Here is a 6,000-nt window from a genome sequence, read left to right as displayed (position 1 = left end):
CTCTACAGGAAGCTGATGAAATGCCTCTCATGCCATTTTTCTGCCCGAGGTCTCATACCCACAGAGCAGATTTGCTTTACTGAGCAACCAGCAGTTTAAAGACCTGCTTCCAGCTCTGGGTCCAGGGCAGCCAGGGAGGCTGCAGGCAGAGAGGAAAATCCTGAGCATGTGGGCTCCAGCACTGACTCAGCTGAGCAAAGCCATGGCAGAAGCAAACATTTCCTTTGGAGTCTGTACAGTGTGTGCATGGGCAGGAGGAACAGAGCAGATGACAGGGCAGATACTTATAAACTTCAGAGACAGGATTTGATTGAGTCCTGTAAAAATTATGGTTTGGATTATGGCCTATCTGATAGAGTAAACAGAACAGAATAGGAAAAAAAAAAAGTGTCAAAAATTCCCTCTGCTCTCCAAAGAACATGTCTACGCTGCAAGAAAACACTGAGAAAAAGCAATGGGTTTCCAGGTGTTCTGGGTTGAGTGAGTGGTGGAGATTTTTGGTGGCAGGGGAGGGGGCTATCGGGGCGGCCCCCTGTGAGAAGCTTCTCGAAGCTCCCCCAGCTCCACATCAGCTCCACTTCTGTTTGGGAAATTGAGCCAGTTGGCTGCGCCTCTGTGATAATGTATTTAAGAAGGGACGTGGTGACGGGCAGTGGGACTTGTGAGGAGGAGTCGCTGCAGCTGCATGAACACCAAGGTCAGTGGAGGAACGGAGGAAGAAAGGGGGGGGGAGGTGTGCTGGTGCAGAGACCCCCCCCGTATCCTGTGGTGAGACGGCAGGGCAGCCCCCCCTGCCACCCATGAAGATCTACGGTGGAGCAGACATTGATTTATGGCCTGTTGCTCCTGCTCAGATGATCAAGGTTCTGTGCCCAAAGAAGGCTGGGGTCTCATGCGAAAAGGCAGCCCCGCTGCTGTAATTCAGCACTGGGAGGATTGCAGCATGCGGGGGAGTCCCACGCCGGAGCAGCTCGGGAAGGGCTGCAGCCGTGGGAGGGAATCCAGTCGGAGGAAGTTAGTGACCCATGACGGAGCAGTGTGGGGAACGCTGCGGCCCATGGGAGGGACTCATGTCGGAGAAAGTTTGTGGAGGACTGTCTCCTGTGAGAGGGGGACCACGATGGAGCAGGAGGAACAAGTTCCAGACACTCCCCTCACTGAACATGAAGGAAGTGGCAGCACTGACTGCACCCCCCATTCCCTGCCCCTGCGCCACTGGGGGAGGAGGTAGAGATATCGGGAGCAGAGCTGAGCCCGGGAAGAAGGGAGGGGTGGGGGATAGGTGTTCTCAAGATGTGGCAATGCTTCTCACTGTCCTACTCTGTTATGTGTTGTTAGTGTCTGTAATAAATGTATGTTCTTTTTTTCTTCCCCTAACGAGTCTGCCTTTTGCTCGTGACCATAAAGGGGGATTTTTCCCCATCCCAGTCCTGTCTTGAACCCCAAGCCTGGCTCTCTGTCCCTTCTCATTGCCGGAGGGGAAGGGAGAGAGAGCTGCTGCATTGTGGTTGGCTGCCAACCAGGCCCAAACCACGACACCAGGCTATGCTTGCATGGGGAACACTGGGAGAGCTGCTGGGGGAGATGCTGCAGAAGGTGGTTTACCTGCCCAAGCACTCATCATCCTCTGTGCATGGCCACAGCAAAGTGATGATGTCCCCATTGCTCCTATCATGGATTCCTCAGTTTGCCTCCTGACAGGGAGCCTGAGTGTATCAGACATGTCAAGTCATGACAGTCCCTGGAAAGGACCTGGGTTCTGTGTGGGGACTGTGTAAAGAGTTTCAGTAGCTGAAGGCTGTTGAAAGAGCTCTTGATGCTGAGCAGCAGAAGAGACCTCGCTGGGCTTTGCTCCAGCCAAGAGTACATTTCTCCTATCCCTTTTGTTCAGCTAGGTGTGCTCCTGTCTGAATAAGCAATCAAATTTTGCCACTGAATGCAGACTGCTCTGATTCATTCTCTGCAAGGAGCTACCTCCCCTCACTGATATGCTCACATCTCCCCTTCCTGCCCCGCTTGAGCAGCTGGCAATTTTAGAAACTGGAGCAGGGACCAAAAGTTGTGGATCCCTGAATTTTCTTATGTAGAACTGCCACTGAACTGCCATATGAATTAAGTGATTTACATGTGTCTTGGTTCCTTTGCTTGACTTTGAGTGGAAGAGGATCATGCAAAGCCTTGCTTAAAGCATTTTAAGGGTTTTAAGGACTTGACATAGTCAGTGGAAAGGTGAAGTATTTTGTTGCATTTGTTCCCAGATTGTGATCTACGGGCTGCACTTTGGCAGCTGGTGGCCCTCCAAAACCATGTGGTTTTGCGTTTCCTTTTGACTGCCTTCCTTGCAGAAAAGATCCCAAGAGCCTCTAAGAGCAATTAGAAATGGAGAAAAGGAGCTAGGCTACTTTGTGTGCTCTGGACACTGACAGCAATGGGTTGACCTCACTTCTACTCTGCACCATGCTGCCAAGTTGCCACCCAAATGCAATGCGTCCAGGTCAGCAGCAAACTTGCCTGGGTTGTTCCCACCACAGAAGTGATCTCTTGTTCATTGCTGTCCGTGCTGGTTCTTTACCTGGAGCCAGAGCTGGAGCTATGCAGCTCCTGGCCATCTGCTGATGCAAAACACATGTATGACAGAGGCTGTCTCTCCCAGAGGGGCCTTTGCCCAAGGCTGCAGGTGAGCTGGGCATTTTTGAAGGGACTGGGATGAGAAAAGGTCAGTTCTGGTTGCTGAGCCTTATTTCACACTAATGCAAGTATGCAGTTGTAATCAGCCACAACCTTGGCAAAATTAGTTTGCCTGCAGTATCAGCAGTGGCTTGAATGTCATTGCTGCTCCTGCCTAATGTGAGAGGAGGATTGGGTCCATAATCTGTATACGAAGTGGAGAGCTGGGTGCTGAAGACTGACATGTCTCACCACAGTGTCTGCCCACTCTCTGCAGAGACCAAGCTGCCAATCCACCATGCATGGATGGAGTTGCTCCTGGTGAAAGCGAACACATGCACGGATATGAAGGACTTGACCTGGCCTCTTGTGAGCCCTACCAGCCAACTCCAGATCTCCTGAGATGACAGGGACGCCATCAGGGCCAAAGTTGGTGGGAATGGGACCAAACACACCCAAGTACAAAATGCCTCATAACATTTCTGATTAATAGTCTGCCCTAGTCACCAAGAAGAGGACATGCTAATAACCCCCGTCCCCTGGTGACAGAGGGCACCAAGTAACACACTAGCAGGGTCCTCTTGAAGTCAGCCCAGAGTTTGAAGAGCTACGTGAGGGGAGATGGTGCCTGTACATGGTGATGTGTCCCTATCTTCACAAGGCAGAGTGCACAGGGTGGGCTCATGTAAGCAGAGCAGATCCCACCTAGGGGAAGAGCAGTGGCGGGGTGTCATAGGGGAACGTAGCAGCAGCTAAGAAGTGATTAAATCTGTGAGCTGCTGCAATTTAAATTCAGACTGCAAAGCCCTCAGAGAACTTCTCTGGTGGAAAGAGGGAGGGAGTTCATTTGAAGCAGAACCCCTTCTCCCAACACTGGCCCTGGCCACTTTCCTCCTCCTGCTTGCAGGGCTTCTACTTTAGAGTATGTGATGGGGTGCTTTTGACCTCATTGAGTTCATTGAGGTGGCCAGTTTCTGGGTAACGTGGTCTGCTGTGTGTTAGGAGGGCAGGATGCTGATAAATCTGACTTTCAGAGGGTAAAGTCAGCAATCACCTATCTGACACTCAGAAAGATTTGTATTTGTAGGAAACTTCCCACTCAGTTCCCACCTTGTCTTAGATCTAGGTAATTGCAAGTAAAACGGCAGTTCCTACACGCTTTATTTCCCCAAAAAATGTGGCAAGACAAAACCCACTCTGGAGCCCGGTACCAAGAGGTTTGGAGGGTTCAAGGGGCATGTCAACGTGTAAGGCTGCAGACCAGCCTGATGGATCTGACTGCCTTCCTTGCTGACTTGAGTGGCATGGAAGATACATATCCACATGCCTGAGCCAGTGTGTGGTTTTCTGGTAGTATTTGTGGGCTGGTTTGTGGGTACAGCACCAGTTGAGCACAAAGCTCTGTCCAACTTGTGGTTAGAGGATTTTCCTTGATTTCCAGCAGACTTGTGCTGCTAACACATGTGATTAAAGCTACTGATTTTTCTCAGTAATTCAAAGTTAAGCTTTTAAATCATAGCCATCCCTGTTGTTTGGACACATGTTCAGAGAAGCAGGAGGTTTTGGTGAGCTTGAAGAGAGCAGGTTGAATGCTCTGGCTTTTGCTCAGATGCTGCATTGTGCTGCCTGCAGCATCCTGTGCCTCCCTGCACTCTCCCCAGGCACTCACCACCCACCACTCCTCTGCAGATCTGTTTTTTAAGCAAACCAATACCTCCTCTCACCTCACTGAAATGTCACTGACACAACTGAATCCTCACCAGTGGGAGATTTTGGGCTCCCTTATGCAGACCCTTGATAGACACGAAATAGCAAATGGCTCCCCCTTTTCCAGGAGTCCCATCCAGGTACCGGTGGCCACCTCTGTGAGACCAGTTCTGGCCCCATGAGCGCTCCAGCTCCAGTGTCTCTCCTGTGGGTATGCCCTATAGCCTTTCTGAGCTTATTGGAGCATGCTCGTCCATTTGGCACCTCCTTGCATGCACAGACCATAGCCTACCCCAGCATATACCGCAGCCCCAGGGCACTGTGGAGGCATCCTAGATCTGGAGATAAAAAAAAAAAATCTGCTTTTATCTGTTCTGGCACGGGTTGTCTGTGTTGCTGTCTTTGGAAACCTGACTGTCCAGTCAGGATGAAGACCTAAGACAGGCTCAGGAAGGTTCATTAAGGATATTTGTTGTGGTTTTAGCCACGAAGCAGTGCAAAGACTTTGCTGAGCATGTGTGTATTGCAAAACCAAAACATTTCAAAGGCTTTCTGCTGATTTTTGTTGGGACAGGGGGGTATAAGGATGTGAAATGACTTCTGCCAAATTTTGTCATAACTCCAAAGTGGAAGTCTGCCAAAGAAAATGTTACTTCACTGATTATATTTTAATGTTGCAAAACAATAATTCAGCACCACCACCTGCACCACCTTGTTCTGAGAAATGGCTCCTTGTTTCTGGAAAACTTCAGTAAAAATAAAAATAACTATTGATAGGCAGATAACCAGGGGGGAGATGTCATTGTGCACAATTAAAATTAACCAAAGCAGCAGGCAATTGCTAAGGCACTCTCATCAGAAGAAACCATCAGGCACCTCAGGAGTTGTGTGCTGCTACCAAACCCATCCAATAGAAAACCAATCAAGTCATCGAATCATAGAATTATTTAGGTTGGAAAAGACCCTTAAGATCATCAAGTCCAATCACAAACCTAACATTGCCAACTCCACAGCTAAACCATGTCCCTAAGCACCACAGTTACATGCCTTTTAAATACCTCCAGGGATGGTGACTCAACCACTTCCCTGGGCAGCCTGTTCCAGTGCTTGACAATCCTTTCACTGATATTTTCCCTAATACCCAATTTAAACTTCCCCTGGTGTAACTTGAGGCCATCTCCTCTCGTCCTATCACTTGTTACTTGGGAGAAGACACCAACACCCACCTTGTTACAACGGCCTTTCAGGTAGTTGCAGAGAGCAATAAGGTCTCCCCTCAGCCTCCTTTTCTCCAAGATAAACAATCCCAGTTCCCCCACCTCTCCTCATAAGACTTGTGATCCAGACCCTTCACCAGCTTCGTTGCCCTTCTTTGAACACGCTCCAGCACCTCAATGTCTTTCTTGTAGTGAAGGGACCAAAACGGAACACAGACTTCAAGGTGCAGCCTCATCAGTGCCAAGAAGAGGGGGACAATCACTTCCCCAGTCCTGATGGCCACACTCTTTCTGATACAAGCCAGGATGCCATTGGCCTTCTTGGCCACCTGGGCACACTGCTGGCTCATATTCAGCTGGCTGTCAACCAACACCCCCAGATACTTTTCCACAGGGCAGCTTCCAGCCA

Source organism: Tyto alba, unplaced genomic scaffold, assembly GCF_018691265.1.
Source record: "Tyto alba isolate M040663 unplaced genomic scaffold, T.alba_DEE_v4.0 Super-Scaffold_2, whole genome shotgun sequence".
Taxonomy (NCBI): domain Eukaryota; kingdom Metazoa; phylum Chordata; class Aves; order Strigiformes; family Tytonidae; genus Tyto; species Tyto alba.
Note: the sequence above shows the minus strand (reverse complement) of the source record.